General features: G+C 35.5%; 2 long non-coding RNA genes and 1 pseudogene across 4 annotated transcripts; all 3 read left to right on the top strand.

Annotated features, from left to right (window-relative positions):
- Positions 1-601: 601 nt before the first annotated feature.
- LOC126599474 (uncharacterized) lies at positions 602-15,119 on the top strand. Of its 3 annotated transcripts, none has more exons than XR_007615165.1 (3): positions 602-1,731; positions 4,416-4,657; positions 13,281-13,813. It is a non-coding gene; the product is annotated as an uncharacterized LOC126599474 (long non-coding RNA). The 3 variants fall into 3 exon arrangements; XR_007615156.1 differs by lacking the exon at positions 602-1,731 and adding an exon at positions 14,990-15,119 and having other exon boundaries at positions 4,362-4,657; positions 13,281-13,680; XR_007615161.1 differs by lacking the exon at positions 602-1,731 and having other exon boundaries at positions 4,362-4,657.
- Positions 3,342-4,350, top strand: LOC126599494 (uncharacterized). The gene is made up of 3 exons (XR_007615168.1): positions 3,342-3,416; positions 3,880-4,033; positions 4,191-4,350. It is a non-coding gene; the product is annotated as an uncharacterized LOC126599494 (long non-coding RNA).
- Positions 15,120-18,148: 3,029 nt separating the features above from the next.
- On the top strand, positions 18,149-19,322 carry LOC126599339 (serpin-ZX-like; annotated as a pseudogene).
- Positions 19,323-19,703: the final 381 nt, after the last annotated feature.

The raw sequence follows: 19,703 nt of genomic DNA, 5'->3' as shown, positions 1-19,703 counted from the left end.
TTGTACCACTTCATTTGTCAAATGAAATTAACAGGTATATTTGTAATAAACCCATTAATATTTAGTTTTGGGTTGGCACAATTTCTTGCTCCATGTTTAATTTTAACTTGATGGAGGTCATACTTGTGATAAACTCGCATGAGCGGTATTTTATTTTTCCTCTTACTTTGCAGCTTCCTTCTCCAATAGGTTATTCAATTCTATTTGAAATAGGTCTTTGAAAGCAGGAAAGTTGGCCCCTTTTTTTTATTGTGAAAAAGACTTTTTTTTTTACTTTTCTTTCCTTTTGAGTTTTAAACTCTTTCCTTTCTTTTGGAGAAAATTTTAGTTGTGACGGAAATACGAAGGGTACATCACGTGCTTTTATGCAAGTGGTGGAAAATTTTAATTTTTAAGTTATTAACCTTTTAACACACATAATCCACCATTTATATATGGACACATAGTGTACCACCTCGTGTGACTGTCACATTGAAAAATCTCTCATTCTTTTGCTTTTGGCTTGTAGCTTTTGTTAGAGTCGCGACAAACTTCACCTCTTCATCTTTTTATTTGCTTTGTAGAAATCATTTCTTCCAATTCCTAATTTAGACAGAATTTGAAAGAAACTTGCTCAGCAATAAGCAACGCCTATTCTTCTTTGGCTGGGCTTTCTTCGGGTTTCTGTTGCAAGAAAGAACACCAAGGGCTTTTGAGGATAACCATGATCAATAGGTAATTTATGCAAGTAATGTTCTTCTTTGTCGACATCTCGAACCACGGATGCGCGTTGTCTTACTTCAGTAACCAATGGTCTTCTTCTCTGCGGAACAAAGGCACCAGTTTAGGTGGACTTTGCTTCTTCTTCTTCTTTATTGTCAGCAACCCATCTTCTTCTTAACTCCAAAACGACGGCTGCGATGGGTTTGTTTTTTTCTTTGCTAGAAGCATCCTTCTTTGTGGTGTGACTTCTGTCTCCGACTTTGTGCCAAATTCTTCGAAATGAGCTCCTAAAACGGAGCAGCAGCAACCATTTCAACTTCAGCAGCCATTGCGGTTGTTGTTCTCACGGCAGAGGACTTCGTTCATGACCACCTTATTTTATGCCGTAGGTGAGAAAATGGAGCATGCTGTGTCGTTAGGCTTGCAGATCGGAGGATGACGTGACTGTTGTTGCCGTCGGTGTTGTTGAAGTGGTGGTGTTCGGCGGCTCTCTCTGGGCAGAGAGGTAAGATGCAAATAGGTTGGGCAAAGATGCTTGGTGGCGTTCTCGTACATCCGTGGCTGCTATTGCCTCATTTCGGAAACCGCCCTTGCATCGTTGATGAATTTCAGAACCATTGTTAGGCACAATGGGTAGGCGTTGTTCCTCCATGAAAATCAGACTTCCAAACTTCTTTGGGCACCACAGGTTGTAGGGTGCTGAAGACGGCGAAAGCGCAGCGACGGTAATGCTTTTCTTTGTTGATGCCGCTGCTGGTACTAGGATTTTGACGAAGGATTGTAGAGAAGTCGAAGGTGTCGACAACGTGGCAGCGGCGGCTGTTGATCCCATATAGGCTTCCGTCTGACGTTGGCGGTTGCTAGCGTATAGGTTCGTGTTGCTGGCCAAAGTTTACTCAAGACGACACTTGCCTACAAAATAAATTTATTGGAGAGAAAATGAAGAGACAAGAAACATAGGTTTTGTACCTTCTAATTGTTGCTTGTAGTTTGCTCTCCTTCCTTGAAAGACTTGGTTTGAAATCGCAGGTAAGGGAATTACTTCGTCTTCTTTCCCAGCAGTACTTCGTTGCTTCTTTCCTCTCTCAATTCCTCTCTCAATTTCTACAGCGTACCTCCTCTTGTTTTTTTCTTCCCAATTTTCTTTGGATTAATGCCTTTTAGGCGAACGGTGAAAACAGAAGTTGTGGTTAGTGGGTGAGTGCTACCACGTACTCTGCATAGTGGGATATCCGTATAAAACCACCCACGTCTCCAGGTGTGAAGGGATTTTATTATCCCACTTTATATATATATATATATATATATATATATATGGGATAGGATCAAGGGACAAATATTTTTACAAATATTTTTACACTCTTTTTAAGTTTTTTGATTACATGACATACAATGGTTCTTATTTATTCATTAAATGACATGGATGCTTATGTGGATTTTAACTAATATTAAAGATAAAATAAAACTAAAAATAAAAATAAAATCTGGAAAATTAAAAATATAATTAAAAAAGGAAGATAATTTAACTGAATTGGTTCTTCCATTTCCATTTCGATCAAGACTTGGATTCAGACTTTGAACCCTAATAAAAAAATCATGAAACTTCTTCTTTGCCGATGAGGAAGCTTAATGTCATCACCATCACAATCATAAAATTGGGTGTAGTCAAAGTTAAGAAGTGGATTTTGATCCTTATTGTTGATTTGATGACTCTGATCAAGATTGGATGGACTAGCTAGTGAAGAAGCCGCGGTGGGATTGACTACAAAGTAGTCTGGCTGGGGGTCTTGTGTAACAAAGTAGTGTGCCTGATCAGCGAAACCAGTCATACGAATCTGTGGTGGATCATATTGAGAGGAATCAGTACCACTACTTGGGTCTTGTGTACTGGAGTTGTCCGTCGAAGCATTGTTCACAAAACCATTGTGCTGAAGGTAGTCTTCTTGTCTAGCCATGCATAGTTAAGATGCCATAGTTGGGACAATAATATAGAATTTAGGGTTTCGTTTTGCTTACCTAATAAGATTCCATCAAGCTTCCTCATCGGCAAAGAAGAAGTTTCATGGTTTTTTTTAGGGTTCAAAGTTTGAATCCAAGTCTTGACCGAAATGGGAATGGGAGAACCAATTTTAGTTAAATTATCTTCCTTTTTTAATTATATTTTTAATTTTCCAGATTTTATGTTTTTTTTAGTTTTATTTTATCTTTAATATTAGTTAAAATCCACATAAGCATCCACGTCATTTAATGAATAAATAAGAAACATTGGATGTCATGTAATCAAAAGGTTTAAAAAGAGTGTAAAAGTTTTGTAAAAAATTTGTCCCTTAATCCTATATATATATATATATATATATATATATATATATATATATATATATATAAAGGGAGAAGAACATTTTGGTGAAACATTCAGAAATACCAAGAAAGCCCTTTTGTTTTCTTCACAATTGAAATCCAAAAATAGGAAAAAATGAGGACAAACTGGTAAAAAAACCTTTAATTGAAATAGAGATAAAAGCATCCAAACGGAGAGTTCAACAAGCTCCGCGAACGTGGGATTCAACAGTCTCCACGTTCTGCAAACTACCAACACCATCTACACTAACTTTCCAAGCAGTTTTCTCCACAACAATTGACACAAACATGTTCAGTTTTCAAACTGATATTTGGAAACACAGAGAGAGTCATGCGATGCTATTTGAATTAATTTGGTGAGATTCTTGACTCAAAAGGCTTTTTCCAACCATTCATATCCATCTTCTATGAAATCTTGGTGCTTTTTATTTTAGTTTTCTTAATTCTTTCTCTCCTTTTTGTTATAGGGTCCAAAGTTCAAAGGTTTGAGTAACTTTGGGTAAATCTCAATCTAAATTTACCTTTTTAGTTTTTAGGTTTTTTTTAACGGTTTATCTTTTAGGTGATGAATTTGATGCGCTCTACTGCAGCTTTAAGGATGTATATATGAGTTTGTATTTAGTATTTCCAAGTCAATTTTAGTTTGTATTTACTGACACGAATTAAAGAACAAAGTTTATCATAAGCAAGGGTTCAGGATATCGTGTTGATTTGTTTTAAAGGTTTTGATTTATCTCTATTTTTCTTTGTGCCTAATCTGCTTTAATTTCGTTAAAATAAATAAATAAAATTCTTCATATTCTATGGGGTTTTATGCAGGCATGAAATTTGATTCCTTTCAAACCAAAATTTATCCACTCCAACCCCTTTGCGATGGGAACGACGACTTGCAAAAGTAGGGATGAAGAGTACTTCTCCTTCGACGCATTCGTGGAATAAGTGTGCAATTGTCAATTGCATTGAATATCATCAGGTATGAAGGAATGAGTGTGTGTGTGTGTGTGTGTGTGTTTGATTCTACTTATTAATTTATCAGTAGTAGATTGGAGGGGGAAGGAGATTTTTTTTTTTTTGTGGGATTGTTGGTTTCTTTTGAATTGGATATTAATGTAAGGTTTTCAAATGTGTAGAGATTGTTTCAGTAAGGAAAACCTCAAAAGAGACCTTCACATTGCCAATGAAGGAATAACGATGGTTAAAACGTTCAATGCAAAAAGCTAGTGAAGACGTCATATGCAAACCTTGGATGGGTTAATCAATCGGCATTTGCAGGTCTCACAGTTTATCAAATTTGATTTGTATTTTCTTTCATCTTTAGTTCCCGATTACTTGAATTTTATATTTTCTGAGATCAGTTCCAGTTGGAGCGAGTTCAAATGCTGGAAAGAAGCATTTGTGGATGACTCTTGAATGACTCCATCAATATATGGGTTCAATTACAAAGGAGACATTTTGCAGGTGAATGTGCTTATTTTCAACTGGGTTTATGAACATTTTAATGAGAGACTGAGAATCTTGCTGGATGAAACACGCACTCCCTCTTTTACATCTGAAAACTCACAAACCCCTAAAATCGCTAACCTTCAAGAACGATTTGGTAAGCATTCTCCAATCTTTACATTTAAAAGTAGATGAACTAATATTGAAATATATTATATGGATGTGATTTTGAAAGCCGAATACAATTTTGTGTGGAAAATATACATGATACTGTATTAGATAAACTTTTATATTCCTCTGCGTAAGAGTTTTGCTTGCATTATGGGTGTGTTTGAGTTTCCTTATAGTAATGGTGACCATTCACGGTAATTCATTGCATGATCATCCTTATCACAAAATAAGGATAAATATGTCCCGCGCTTGATTAGTAAAAGTGTTTTCACCAGGTCCTATAGTTTAACGTTAATACCATTATTGTTTACTCATTCATGAAACAAATGTAAAGTGATGTTTAGGGGTTCATATAGTGTCGGTGCTAAAATTAGATTCAGTTTGGAAATAACTCTCAGTTTCTAATCCATGAAAACTGTGGTGAGAAATTTTGAATTGATTGATATAGAGTTCCGTTACAAACCTAAATGAATATTGACTGTTAGAAGACATGAATAATCACACTCTTTACATGAAATGTCAACATATGAGTACATGTTCTCTTCTTGATGCAATGCATATACATGGATGGATTGGCCCATGTAGATATTTCTCACAAAGAAGGAATTCAGGCATTAGAGATGAGATCAACATAGGTCGAGAAGAGTGGTCACACAAATGGTCAAATTTTTTAGAAGACTTTAATGATGTGTATGCATGAGCTAATTTAAATTTCTAAAAACTTAGGCTATATGTATTAAGACTGCACCACCAAGAGAATAAAATATAAAGGTATTGTATTCACATACTCTTTAACTTAGGCTATCTGTAATTCTTTTGAACAATTTTTCGTACATGTGTCAAAATGATAGAAAAGGTTTGAGTTTTTTTGTGATGGAATTCCAAGACTGCCATGTTATGGACTTCCAAGAGATTAAAAGCATAAAAGTAAAAAAAGGGCATTTCAGAGATGAAGCATCAGGCCACGGCATCGCAATATTCTAATTGGGTTTCTACTGCAGTTTTATTTTAATTTTGTTTTGGTTTTGGATTGCTTTGCGATATTTGCGGTTTCCGATTGACTCTCTTGGATTGTTTTTTGTGACTTACAGTTTTACTTTTATTTTCAGAGCCTTTGTTAGAGATGAAAATTTGAATAAGAAGAAGACGGCAAGGAATTTCTAAGTAATTTTTTCGTTTCTTTTTTATTTTTCTGAATAGATTATTTTTTTAGTCTATGATTGGATGCAAGTGTTCCCAAGCAAATACTGAAAATTTTAATCACTTTCTTAAATTTATGTCCATTTTATATACTGATCTATTTGTAAAAGTTAATTTGATAACAATGTAAAGTAGTGTATTTATATGTGAATTTGTTATTTGATTTGTGCAGAAATTATTATTTTAATGATGGCTTACAAATGAAAACCAAATGCTCTACATGACTAATAGTTAGTTTAAGATGATTGATGTGCATATTACATGATTAATTATTGATAGTAAATTTTACATGTACTGTATAGATAAAGATCAAAATTTTCACATAATTGATAAAAAAAAAAGAAGCCAACATAATGTATAAGGCGGTGTTGTGGAGTTTTACATATAAAGACCAAGTTCCACTATGTAGTAGCATTTGTGATGTACAAGATTGATTTGAAAGATTATGTTTAGCTTCATTCTATTTATGTGCTTCTCTCTTTTTAGGTTTGGAGGATTAAACAATTTCAGTTCAAAGAGATAATTTTGACAATTATCCCATTGAAATACAAGTTTGGGAGGATCAAGAAAAGAATAGATATTGGATAGTTAGATTATTTTGTCTTATTTATTTGTCAATTTTAAACTCAAAATAACATTTGAACAAATTTAAGTCTTTTCGACCAAGGTGGAATTCAACCATTTTTCATGGTAGCTGACTGTGATCATACTTATTCTTCTGTGTAGGTTGGTAGAAAATGCCTGAACAAGTGTGCCAATTTTATTTGATCTCTGAACGGTTAAAAAAAGTAGAGCACGTGTGCTTTTTTTCAATAGAATGCAAATTTCATTCAACTTGGAGAAATACTATTCCAGGGTTGTGCTTACTACTTCTAATCAAAAGAAGAAGAAAATACACACTTGAAGGTATCTATTAAAAAGGTAGGCGGAAACATGGATGTTGGCCTCTCATAAATTCATTGGAAAAATGAGTGTTAGTATTTCAAAGTTTAAAATTTTGGATGGGCAAATAAGAAAACAACTAAAGCAATACATTCTTAGAGGCACGTAGCTCCCGTGATGAAAAAATGCCTCTCGCATGCGCATGAATAACATTTAAATCATTACTTTACGCAAAGTAAAAATGAAAAAAATGATAATTTTTTAGGATGTGCATGGTAAAAAAAAAAAAAAAGTTCCTCTTTGCACGATACATTTAAAGTATATCTGGACAATTACAATGGAAAAAAACTAATACAATACATCTTTAGGGGGGCGTAGCGCCCGTGATGCAAAAATGTCTCTCACATGCACGTTAGTGCGTGCGGAGAGGCTAGTATATATAAGGGGAGAGCCCCAGTTTGGTGAAGCATTCCAAAATACCAAAAAGATCCCTATGTTTCCTTCACAATCAAAATGTAAAAAATCCAAAAAAGGAGGACAAATTGGTAAAAAAAAGGAAGAAAAAATTGAATAAAAAAACTGTATTAGAATAAATAAATAAATAAAGAAAAAAAAACAGAATTTTAAACCAATACACGGAGAAGGCACATGGAGAATAGATTGGAAACTGCTATGCGTCTTAACTGGAACCGTTTTGCGGAATGAGAGATAAACGTGAACGTGCAGAATGGGGTTGAGGAGGAAAAGAAACACCTAATCGTGCAAAAAGAAGCAGTTTTGCTAGATGAGAGATATATAGAATGACACAAAGTAAGAACCTGAAAAGAAAAAACTGAGACAGTTTTGCAGGAAGAGAAGATGATACAAAAGCCATTGCTTGCTCCTAAATTTGAAGAGAATTACAAGTTTGCTCTTCTTTAATTCCATGAAGTTGTTGGTGTTAGGGAATGACTTAGGTTAGTTCCAGGTGTCATTAGTAGAGTAGAGAATATGGAGTTAGTTATAAGGTGGTTGTATTTATATATAAGTAAGGGATGTAAACAGATTGTAGCTGATATCTTGGAATATACATAACATTCTTTTTACTCTCTCTCTACTTCCTCTCTCTACATTTTCTCTCTGTACTTTTCTTCATTACTGTTGACATGGTATCTTCGCCGGCAAAGGGTAACACCGTCGTCGGTTCCTGATCTCTGTGCTTCCGCTCGTCTTGTTCGTGCTTTCATCTTGGTAATAGTTGTTCTCGTTTCGTCGAGGATCTCCGTCGGTGGCTGAAACCCTAGAAAATTTGGGGCTTTTTCGTCTGTCGGTCGGTGATTGTTCTTCTTGAAATTCCTTCGTTAATTGTTGCTGTTGTGTGTTTCTTGAAGGCATTGTGGTGTAGTTTTATCGTCATTTTGTCTCGCTCATTTGCGATTGTTGCTGCAATTGGATTGTCGAGATTTTCTTGATATTATTTCGATTGGAGTTTATTGCGTTGCTTGATCTGGTTTCTTGATGTGCCTCTTGCTTGCATACGTATTGTTGTTCGTCTGTGGAGAATTCTGTTGACAAATTGTGTGTTTTGGTTGTTTTCTGAGTCTTGACGATACGTTGATCTTTTACAGTTCTCATCATGGTTACAGTTGCTCAATTAGCACTTACTCAGTCACCAATTTCTTCGCTGATTCCTAGTGTTGGTAACACTGTCATTGTCAAATTGGATGATTCCAATTATGTTACCTGGAATTTTCAAATGGGGCTTTTATTAGAGGGAAATGGAATTTTTGGTTTTGTGGATGGATCCATTCCTTGCCCAGATAAATATCCTGATTCTGATTCTGAGGACGAAACTGTTACTAATTCACATCATATTACTGTTGATTACAAAGTATGGAAGATTCATGATAAAGCTCTCATGACTCTCATCACTGCTACATTGTCCACTGCTGCCCTGTCCTGTGTTATTGGTTGTCAAAGTTCACAGGAAATGTGGAATAATCTGAGGGAACAGTTTTCTAACATGACTAGAACCAATATTGTTCAAATGAAGATTGATCTGCAGGACATAAAGAAAGGGTCTGAGTCTATTGATTTGTATCTGTAGCGAATCAAGGACTGTAGAGATCAACTTGCTGCTGTTTGAGTGTTTATTTCAGATGAGGATATTGTAATTGTTGCTCTTAAAGGTCTTCCACATGAGTTTAATACTATCAAGGCAGTTATAAGGGGCAGAGAGAATCTTGTGTCTTTAAAAGAATTGCGCTCCCAATTGAAAGCTGAAGAGGCTGCTTTGGACGAAGTTATTAAACAGGCTCCTATAATGTCTGCTATGTATGCTTCTAATTCAGTCTATGATGCTGGGGGATCATCTGGTGGTGCCGCACATAATGCATCTCAGCATTTTTTCAATGGTTCCCATTTTCCGATCTCTTCAACCCCAGTGTTTCAACAAATGCCATTTCCTAATCCAATGTTCCAGATGAATAGTCCTCTTGCTTGTGTATCTCAGGGTGGTTCAGGGACTTATAACAATTTCAGGGGGAATAACTTCAAACCAAAGGGGAAAGGCAAGAAAGTTTATAATAATTTTCAGCAACCTCAACAAACTGGTGCTTCATTTCCACAGCAGTCTTCATCAAATAATTTTCATCAGGGCTCTTCTTTTCAGTCTCTCCATTCTCCTCTGCCTACTGAGCAAGTGTATCAACCGTTGCAGATTTGTCAAATATGTAATAGGAAAGGTCATAGTGCTATTCATTGTTTTCAAAAAGGGTGTCAAATTTGCAATCGAAAAGGGCATACTGCTGCCACTTGTTTTGATCGAAATAGTGGTTTTTCTTCGATGGTGCCTCCCCAGTTTTCTTCATCATCATAAGGGTTCTCTCCACAGCAATTTCAACCCTCTCAACAGGCTACTTTTCCTGCACCATTTCCACCTGCCCATATGGTTCATCCTCCTTAGTTTCATCCTGCAATGATGAGCTCTCAAAATCATTCTCCGATTGCTATGACTGCGCGGTCTACTTCTTCTCCCTCTGCACCACAGCAAGAGTATTGGTTACTTGACTCATGGGCCACACATCACATGACTTCTGATTTGTCTAACATTCAAATGGCTGCTCCTTACTCATCCTCTGATACTATCACTGGTGCTAATGGAGAAGGTTTACATATTGCTCATATTGGACATTCTACTCTTCCATTACAGTCTCATAATCTTTGTCTAAAATCTGTCTTACATGTACCTCAATTATCACAACATTTATTGTCCATGCATCAACTGTGCAAGGATAATAATTGTAGGTGTATTGTTGATGAGTCTTCTGTGTGCATACATGACAAGGTCACTCAGGAAGTTCTGTATCACGGACTGAGTAACAATGCTGTCTATCCTTTACCAGTCATGAAGTCTTCTCCTGTGTCTTCCGCATCATATATTGGACAAAGAATAAATTCTGCACTCTGGCATTGCAGATTGGGTCATCCTGTTCCTTCAGTAGTCAAGGTAGCTCTTTCTAAGGCTGATATTTCTTTTAAGTGTCTCAATTCTTCCTATACTTGTAAAGCTTGTTTACAAGGCAAATTTGCCAATCTACCTTTTCCTTCTTTGGCTTCAAAGTCTGTAGTTCCTTTTGAAGTCATTCACACTGATGTTTGGGGTCCGTCCCCTAGTTTGTCTATTGAAGGATATAGGTATTATGTGTCCTTTATTGATGAATGTACAAGGTACACATGGATATTTCCTATCATGAATAAAGCTGCTGTTTTTGGTATGTTTGTCCAATTTCAAGCTTTTGTGCAAAATTTCTTTAATGTTCATATCAGAATATTGCAAAGTGATGGTGGTGGAGAGTATATTGGGATTCGTTTTCAGAATTTTCTTAAGGACAAAGGTATTTTGCATCATAAGTCTTGCCCTTACACTCATCAACAAAATGGGCTCGTAGAGAGAAAAAATCGACATATTATCGAGACAGCTATCTCTCTTCTTCAACAAGCTTGTCTTCCTCCTCAGTTTTGGTACCATGATGTGCCACAACAGTATATCTTATTAATCGAATGCCTACACCGGTCTTGTCTATGAAGTCTCCCTTTGAAATGTTATATCATTCTTCACCCAAACTAGATCACTTGAAGATTTTTGGTTGTGCTTGCTATCCGTCATTGAAGCCTTATAGATCTCATAAGCTTGCACCAAAGACCAGTGAATGCATATTTTTGAGATATGCTGCTCAGTATAAAGGGTTTATCTGCTTTAATCCTAAAGACAATAAACTAATTGTCTCTCGGCATGTTCTATTTGATGAAAGTCATTTTCCTGCGACTCATATGGCTAGTCCGTTTGACTTTGGTTCCAAGGTGGCTTCCATATCTTCCACCGTACCCTCCAATACTTTTCATCATCCTCCTTTAGCATCTATACCGTTTCCACAAGTGTTCTCCAGGGATTCAAGTTCTCAGCATAGTCCTCCAGTATGTTCTTCAGCACCAAGCGAGTTTGTTTCTTCTGGTACCATTCCCTCACTACCAGGGGATATTTCCATGGATCACATGCCCGGTGCTGCTATTTCTGGTCCCGTCATGTCTGAGTTACATCCTGATACTCATCTGTCTCAAGTTTCTGAGTTGCAACCCGTTTCTGTTACTGCTGTTAACTCTCATCCTATGCAGACTCGATCCAAGTCGGGCATTTTTAAGAAAAAGCAGGCCTTTTCTGTTGACGTTCAATCTGGTGCTCAAGAACCTCAGTCCTACTCTGCAGCATGTAAATTGTCAGAGTGGCGATGAGCAATGCAGGAAGAAATGGATGCTCTTCGTCAGCAGAAAACTTGGACCTTGGTTCCCCTTCCTCCCGATAAGAACTTGGTTGGGTGTAAATGGATTTATAAGATAAAAAAACATCCTGATGGTACTGTTGCTCGGTACAAAGCCAGGTTAGTGGCTAAGGGATTTTCACAAGAAGTTGGGTTAGATTATTATGAGACTTTTAGTCCTGTGGTTAAACCTACCACAGTGAGACTTCTCATTTCTTTAGCTGCTTCTAATGGCTGGAAACTCAAACAATTGGATGTAAAAAATGCTTTTTTACATGGCTTTCTTGACGAGGAAGTCTATATGGCTCAACCTCAGGGTTTTGTAGATCCTCTTCATCCCACACATGTGTGTAAACTCCAAAGATCTCTATATGGGTTGAAGCAGGCTTTCCGAGCCTGGAATGAGCGTTTTACCAAATTTCTTCTCACTTTGGGCTTCAAATCCTCTTATGCTGATCCATTCTTGTTTGTCAAGTATGAGAATCAATCTATTGTTGTTCTTTTGTTGTATGTGGACGACATTATTCTTACAGGCAATAGTGTTGCTGGGGTTCAAAATGTGATACAACAGTTGACTGCAGAGTTTGATATGAAAGATCTTGGTCTTCTGCATTATTTTCTTGGTTTACAGATTGAGTATCGTTCCAGTGGTATTTTTGTTCATCAATCCAAGTATATCACGGATTTGTTACACAAGGCAGACATGTTCCATTGCAGGCCGTGCCTTACTCCATGCCATCCTAATCACAAGCTGTTGACTCATGGCAGTCCCTCATTCTCAGATCCTTTCAAATATCGGAGTATCGTTGGGGCTCTTCAATATCTAACCTTTACTCGACCTGACATAGGCTATTCCGTGAATCAGGTTTGTCAGTTTATGCATGCTCATCTTGAAGATCATTTCATTGCTGTTAAACGGATCTTACGATATCTCCGTGGCACTATGCATCTTGGTATCCATTTTACACCTGGTTCTCTTGACATTAAAGCATATACTGATGCGGATTGGGCTGGAGACCCCAATGACCGCCGATCCACCACTGGTTTTGTTGTGTTTTTGGGTTCTAATCCTATTTCTTGGAGTTCCAAGAAACAACATACAGTGAGTCGCTCGTCTACTGAAGCCGAATATCGTGCTATGGCCACCACTACTGCTGAAATAGTATGGATTCAACAGTTGTTACTGGATTTGCATATTTCATGTCAATTTGTACCCCTTCTTCATTGTGATAATCTTTCTGCTATGGCTTTGGCTACTAATCCTATCCTTCATTCAACAAGGGACAATCATGCTTCAGTTTGTCTCTACCACGGAACAGTGTGCTGATGTGCTCACCAAAAGTTTATGTTCCTCTCAGTTTCAGGTTCATTGTTCCAATCTTATGTTGGGTTCTTCCCTTCATAAGATTGAGGGGGAATGTTAGGGAATGACTTAGGTTAGTGCTAGGTGTCATTAGTAGAGTAGAGAATATGGAGTTAGTTATAAGGTGGTTGTATTTATATATAAGTAAGGGATGTAAACAGATTGTAGCTGATATCTTGGAATATACATAACATTCTTTTTACTCTCTCTCTACTTCCTCTCTCTACATTTTCTCTCTGTACTTTTCTTCATTACTGTTGACAGTTGGATCACCACACTCTTTTCATTCTTTCTGTGTTTTTTTTTTCCAATGGATCACACAACTTGGTTCTAAGATTAGCATATAGTTATGTTTTCTTATGTTGCAGATTTATGAACAAGGATTGGGTATTTCTCTCTGGTGATTCTGTGGGTGAAGCCGGTTTCCTTTCTCCACTTTTTACTGATTTATCATCTATGCCATATAATTGTTTGGGAGTTTATTGGAGTTTAATTCAATTCCTCTGTGTTTCATTTTTCTTTGGCACACTACCCACTTACGATTGAAATCAAATTCGTATGGTCAGATTTTTCGGGGATAACCTTTTCTCTTCGTCCCCTGCTCTATATTTTCATGTTTTAATTGTCTCCTTTCTTTCTTTCTCTTTTTATGTTTTAGATAGTAACTATGGGTCCTCTATACAGAAATAAAGTTATCCAGATATACATAGAGAAGGGAAGTGACTACTTGATTTACATGGCAACTGGAAGCGGCAAGTCCAATATTTGGTTTGTTTGACATTTTATATTTTGTTTAATGTGTATAGTTTAATGAAATGCCTGAGAAAAACCATCATGATCATGATGCTTGATAAACAATTTGTACTAAAAAAATGTTTGACAAACGAAATCCTGAGCAAAAGATGTTTGCATTGAGAAATCCTGCTGTTTGCATTCCTTTTTTTTTTTTTTTATAAAGAACTTCTTTGCATGGTTGGCTGCTTTTTCTAACTCTTCTGGTTAGATGAGTTGTACTCGCTTTACTCTTTGTAGATATAACATGAAATTAGACATACGCTTTATGCATGTATAAGTAAAAACTTAAAATGAAAAATTATCATTTTTATAGCTTAATGTGGTTGTTCCTACTTTTTTAGGTTCCTTTGTGGTTCCGATGGATTAAAGTTTTAGAACAAACACCAGCTAAAATTTATTACATAGCTTTTTGCCATTTAATTGGTGCTTCGGTTGAACCTGATGCAGGATTTCTTGCACTCTGTCATGATCAGAACCTCACCTTCAATTGAGTATGCCTACATGCCATTTGACAACACTCCAGTTGTTATTGAACCATTTAATATGAGCATATTATGCAGCTGTAGGACAAGTTGCTTCTAATAGAGAAGGTTTTAACGGCTAATGGAGATACCGAAAAGATGTGATTGAACAAAGATAAAGTGCCCAACAATATTGTTGTCTTGCCTATTGTTTTGAAGAGAGCACAAGAGTGTCTTTCAAATATTGACAAATTAGACCCTCAAAACATAATCATATGTTAGGACATGCTAATACATGTTTTTTAATCTATCAAGATAAAGGGTAATATTTTTCTTAGTTTTATTCTTGGCGTGTGTTAAATATGACAAATGTGTAAGACGCCTGTTGTGTGCATGTTTAAAGCCTCTCACACGCAGTATATAGCCAATTAAAAGAGAACTGAATGTATTTATAAATCAAATAAAATAGAAATGGAGAAAAAAGAATACAACAAATGGAGGACATGTAGAACACAAAAAAACCTATATTAAATAAGGCAACATAAATAGTTCATTAGCATACCTTCATAGCTTTTTCTCTTCCGGTTACTATTACTTCTTTGCCCTACAAGTCATAGTTTGGCTAATAAAATTGAGAACAACGTCTGATTTAGTTTTATTTTTTTTTTGGTCGAAATGTCCGAATTGGTTTAACACGTCTCATTTTGATAATTCATGTGCCCTTGGTTTGATAGCATTTGGATTTAAGCGTTGATAGAAAATATCTCATTCCAGTCATCAAGTCATCTTTTAACTTTGATTCTGTTAATTATTGTCTATAGGTACAAAAAAATATGCAGATTTTGCTTTCAAATTTGAATTTGCTACAAATTGAGAGGCTTAAGGACAATCTATGTTCAAAGAAAAATAAGTTGGACAAAGAGAGGACATGGATATGGAACATGATTGGTTGCTATATTACTTTGGGATGAGTTTTGATATTTTTTAGAGATTGATAGTTTAGTTTGTTCTCTAACACTATTATTTGGTTCTTACTGTATTTCTTCCTTTATTTATTACTAATTTCCAAGAACGTGCTTTTGTGCATGTAAGGAGACTTTCTTTTATTACGCATTTTGCGCGCGACTTAATTTGGTTTTCTTTTCTTTTAGGGTTCTTTAGATATAGACCATTATAATTCTTGTCTTCTATATAAAAACCCACCTAATTATAAACATTCAAATAAAACCTAAATTTAAAAGTGATTGCCATGTAAGAAAGTAATTGACCTATTAATACAAAATATTTACAACTTGTACCACAACATTCAAAATAAATCAATAAATATTATTACCCACCTTAATTACAATGAACAAATAATTTATTACATATTATTACCCCTAACACACACACATATACATATATATACACGTTCAAATGTATCTAGTACTACCACAAGCTCAATATATATATATATATATATATATATATATATATATATATATATGTACGTATGTATACACAATACTACATATATGATCAAACACATTATACTAATTAATCTACCTATATGTAAATTTATGATGAGCAAATAACATATATTTTGTAGGTATATTATTTTGTATGTATCATCATATATATTGGGCACATTTTATTATTATATGTACAAAATAATAGGTAAAATAGTACTGAATAAAATAATATTATTATTTTTTATGTAGGTACATTATTTTGCATGTATTTTACATATAGTGGGGAAATTATTTTGCTTTTTTTTAAGCAATCTAACATTTTAAAATTTGAATAGTAGGTGCACTGAATCAAATAACATTTTTTGTAGGTAAATTATTTTGCATGAATTTTTACGTATACCAGGAATTTTTTTAATTTTTTTTTGTTATATATATGTGTGTGAAATAATTTACCTACATTTATATGTAAAATATAATTTGTTGACTTATCTAAGCATGTATTGTTACATATGTTAGGCATGTTTTGTTGTTATTATATATTAGGCAATAAATTTATTATTTATTATTTTCGTAAAATCATTAATTCTCCCTTACAATCTATATGGAACTAATTGTATACATCAAAACATTCAAATAGGGGTGTTTTGGGAATCGAAATTTTTTAAATGTGTAAAGTCAAATATAATTAATGAATTTGCTAATGTGGAATCTAGTTAATGGGTTTTATTTGAGTAAAAAACTTATGACGGGTTTTATGTGGAGAAAATTAAATTTCAAGGGCTAAAGTCATATTTTCAGTTTCTTTTATTTGTAACCGTATGTTGCATTTTATTTTATTTTTGTTTACCCTTGACAAATGATCAAAACAAATATTTTCATACGAACATATCTCCCGAGACGGATTTTGAGGGGTGTTTTTCATTACGAATCTGAGTGTTGAGACCTAAAAATGTCACATGCAAACGCCTCATGCCAAGCCCAAGTACATGCAAAAGTGCAGAATCAAGAAAAGAATACATTCACAATTATCCCACACTATGGTAATTAAGCCGGATATTTATAAAGAAACACTTAAGAATTAAGGAAATAAATAAAGCAACACATTTCGAGGGGCGCTATATAAAAAAAAATGCCACGCGCATGTTCTTGAGCGTATGCAGAGAGGCTAGTAATTAATAAAGTAAAAAAGATATGATGAAATCATCATAAAGAGATGCATAATAAATGCATTAATAATAGGAGAAAAAAAGGGAATGCTAAAGAAATAACTTGAAGTTTACAAAAAAAAGTAATAAGAAATAAACTTTTTTTCTTGAGAAAAGTGAAGAAATAAACTTTAAATAAAATAAAATATTTAATCAAAATTTTATAAGGTTTTTTTTATAAGCACCCCACATATTATTGAATGCATCCCACAAAAAATTCAATATTAAATTACTTATTTATTCTACTATGCAATGACAATTTCGACCTTATTAAGTTTTAAAAAATAAAATTCCAAATACACCCCACACCATTTTTAACGTATTATTTATCTTATTCAATTATCAAAACCCTCCCACCCTCCATTGTTGAACAAAATCCTAACTAATGAAATTACAAACACATTGATTGAGAAAACCCTAATAAAATGTCTATGAATATGCCAATTCTATTGATCACTGTGACTGCAATAAGTTATTTTCTCTCCAACCACACATTTTATCACATCCTAGCATTTACTATGTCGAAAAACTTCAGAACTTATGCCTTTGAACTAGCTCTGTGAATTGAAATGCCAACAGCTTGAAACTTTCAATAATTCTTTTTTATTTTTTTATTTCTTTTGTTATAGAAAAGTTACATAAGATCTTGAGTTTGGATAATTCTTGAATTTGGAAGTGACATAAGATTTTTCAATCTGCACAAAGATAAAAAAAATTAAGATAAGCGTTAGCGTCCAAATCGGTTAATGATAATATGCTCTCAAGCTAGAAACAAAAAACAAGTCAATCACATATGTAATTAGCCTAGGAACAGCAGGGTATCTAGATTCAATCCATCAAAATTAAAAATGAGTATTATAAAATTTGAAGAAATTGGGGTGTATATAGAAATATAATGTGTGTTTTGAGAATGTGGGGGTGTGAGGGTATTATGGAGAGGTTTGTGGGGTGTATAAAGATAATTTTTAATTGAAAAAAGTAAATGTGGGGTGTATTAAGTATGTGAGGCTTATTCAACAATTTATGGGGTGTTAATATAATAAGCCTTTTTATAAAGAAGAGATGTTTATTAAATTATTTTCTTTAGGGTTACGCAACGGTACACTTTCTTGTGCGGAAAGTAATAGATGGGGATTCCAAAGGTCAAATGGTTTTATTCCATGTGTATATAATAGCCTAGTTACTAGGGTTTGTTCACAGAGAGAGAGAGAGAGAGAGAGAGAGCCGTGAGTGTGTGTTTTAGGGTTTGATTTCAATTATCTAAATCTCTCCCACTTGCCTGCCTGGTGTTTCCTGCCGCGCCGATCAATCCGTCAGTTTCACCATGGATCTCAAAAAACCCATCAGCAACCTAACCGATGTCGCACTCAGAATTACCAAGCAGCTGCTCACGACCGAAGGCAAAGGGAAGAACATGGTGTACTCGCCGCTGTCCCTCCAGGTCCTGTTGTCTTCGGTGACTGCAGGATCTAAGGGTCCAACCAAGAAACAGTTGCTCTCTTTCCTCAAGTCAAAGTCCTCCGATGAACTCAACTCCCTCGTCTCCCATCTTGTCCCTCGGGTTGTCCGACGGATCCACTAGAGGTGGTCCCTGCGTGAACTCTGGCAATAGCCTTTGGGTTGAGCACTCTCTGACTGTCAAACCTTCTTTCAAACGCATGTTGGTCAATGTTTACAATGCGGTCATTAAAGAAGTTAGCTTTGGAACCGACCCTGACAAAGCGCGGGTTCAAGTGAACTCATGGACCAAAAAGGAGACGAAGGGCCTTATCCCTGAGGCTCTCCCTCCTGGGTCAGTTGATGAAAATACCATGCTTTTACTTTTAAATACGATATACTTCAAAGGAGTTTGGAGCGATCGGTTTGATCCATCGGAGACAGAAGAGTGCAAATTTGGCCTTCTCGATGGTAGTACTGTTGAGGCACCGTTCATGATTGAAAGCTACGGATGGCATTATGTAAAAGCCTTTGACGGCTTCAAAGTCTCAAAGCTTCCGTACAAGCAAGGCAAAGACAAGGAGAGGCGGTTTTCTATGTACTTTTTACTTCCAAATTCAAGAAATGGGCTCCCAGCTTTGGTCAAGAGAGTTTGTTCTGAACCTGATTTCTTAGATTGCCATCTCCCCGAAATACAACGTGAACCTGGTGCCTTGAAGATCCCAAAGTTTAATATTAACTCTAACTTTTTAGCTTCCGAAATACTCATGAAGTTAGGACTGGTGTTGCCTTTCAACGGTAATGGTGATTTCAGTGAGATGGTGGAGTCGGGCATTGGTGACCCCAAAATAATCCACAAGTCCTTCATTGAAGTTGACGAAGGTGGTACAAAAGCTGCAGCTGTTTCTACTTTTGACGGTGGGGCAGATTGTGCTGGACCCTTTGAACCGATTAAAAGCATAAACTTTGTGGCTGATCACCCATTCATGTTTTTGATCAGAGAGGAAATGACTGGAACTGTTTTGTTCATTGGTCACGTGCTCAATCCGCTTGAAGAATGATTTTATCATGGGAAAGCATCAGAACAACTCTCTTGTTTGTTTTCTTCTCAAGTCTAGTAGTTAATGAAATTAAGATCAACTAGTACTCTTTACTTTCTGGTGATGATTTTTATTCTTGTTAGTCTTCGGAAATATTATTTTTGATGGAATGTAATCCAACCAGTACGATCTTTACTTGTTAAAATCTTTGCGACACATTAATTCTGTTAAGAAAGTATGAATCAATAGTGTTACATTCATGCAATGATCTTGCTTACTAATCTAGCATACTTAAGGCGCACAATGCAATCAGAGTCTCATCTTTTTACCTCGGCAAATCCAGGACATGTGGTGAGACGTAGGTGCCTTTTACTTAAGGACAAACAAATCCTTCTCGAGGAT

Source organism: Malus sylvestris, chromosome 2 (assembly GCF_916048215.2).
Source record: "Malus sylvestris chromosome 2, drMalSylv7.2, whole genome shotgun sequence".
In the NCBI taxonomy this organism is placed as follows: domain Eukaryota; kingdom Viridiplantae; phylum Streptophyta; class Magnoliopsida; order Rosales; family Rosaceae; genus Malus; species Malus sylvestris.
Note: the sequence above shows the minus strand (reverse complement) of the source record. Positions and strands in the feature narration are given on the sequence as shown.